At 37.4% G+C, this 1,274-nt stretch overlaps 1 long non-coding RNA gene across 1 annotated transcript in view; it reads right to left on the reverse strand.

The window, feature by feature from the left end:
* Positions 1–1,274, reverse strand: part of LOC107836835 (uncharacterized) — a 2,301-nt gene that overhangs the window by 521 nt on the left and 506 nt on the right. The window lies entirely within an intron of this gene.

Genomic DNA, 1,274 nt, shown 5'->3' on the forward strand with positions numbered 1-1,274 from the left:
TTTTCCTAGCAGCTAAACCTAATGTTAAAGTTGACACCTATTTCTAACAATAACAGTTAAATTCTATATTACTTATTAAGCTCTGTACAGCTATGAACTGGAACAGATAACGGATAGGACGGAATGTGCCGTGCTTGAACCAGAAGAGACCATGAAGCCACTGGTAAGGAGGCGTTCACTGCAGACTCTGCATTCAGTCTCAGACTCTATTTCCCAAAACAGGGGATATGATCCTCCTGTTTAGTGATGATATCTGTGATTTGCTCCAGTGTGATTACTCAAAGTATTTTCCACCAAAATATTCATGAGAAAGATCTTCAGACAACAAGCTTTGGACTTCTAGCATCTCTGGATTGTTTGCAGGATGAAGCTGGAATGAATTGCAGTACAGCATCAAATATTCTCAACATCACTGCTGTGCGGACACTCAGAGGGTCAGTCCATCTAAACCTGATTAGTTTCCCAAATGTTTTTTCTTAAAGGGGCAGTATTATGTAAAATTGACTTTTGTGAGCTTTATGTTATGTTCTTCCCTCATCCTTTAATCTCCCAGCAGCCATGTGGGGTGCCTAAACGCTTGCTCTCGCTAAGCATCACTTTTTCCACAACTCTCCTTCTCAGAGCTGCAACCTGAAGCCAAGTTTCCGCCCTACAAAGACTTCCCCACCCAGCCCCTTCAGACTAGCCAGCAGCAACTGGTAACACCTGGTGGAACTGCTGAGCTCATATCATGAACTACTTCTCAGTGCAATGCTTCTAAAACATGTTGTCTGAGAGCTACAAAGAAAATAAGTCATTTTCACCTGCTCAACAATAAACTAAGCATGCAATATTTTAATAAATCAAAGTAGTCCACTTTTTGGGAGGAAATCAGTGGATAATCTTGAACCAAAACCTGAAAAAGAGATTTGTATAGTTGTCTCATTAAAATAAACAAATTCAGCTTGAAAATTCTTTGGGATTTATTCATATATATGAAAAAAAGTGAATTCTCATCACAACAGGATTTGGGTAAAATGTCTGCTGTATTTGGTCAAGCTTAGTCAAATAATTAAATGCAGAATGGGTTAATTAAAGTCTGTTTAAGAGTAAAAATCACTGGTTAAATGTGGTCAGATTTACTATGAAATTAAAGAAAATGTTAAAATGATGGTTATGAAAAGATGAATGTTGTGTTGTACCTACCTGCTATTTGTGTCTTATAATTGTGTCCTAATAAAATAATTACTACCTCTATCAACCATAAATTTAACCCATTCTCAAATTGCAGTCAG

Source organism: Poecilia formosa, unplaced genomic scaffold (genome assembly GCF_000485575.1).
Source record: "Poecilia formosa unplaced genomic scaffold, Poecilia_formosa-5.1.2 Scaffold91, whole genome shotgun sequence".
In the NCBI taxonomy this organism is placed as follows: domain Eukaryota; kingdom Metazoa; phylum Chordata; class Actinopteri; order Cyprinodontiformes; family Poeciliidae; genus Poecilia; species Poecilia formosa.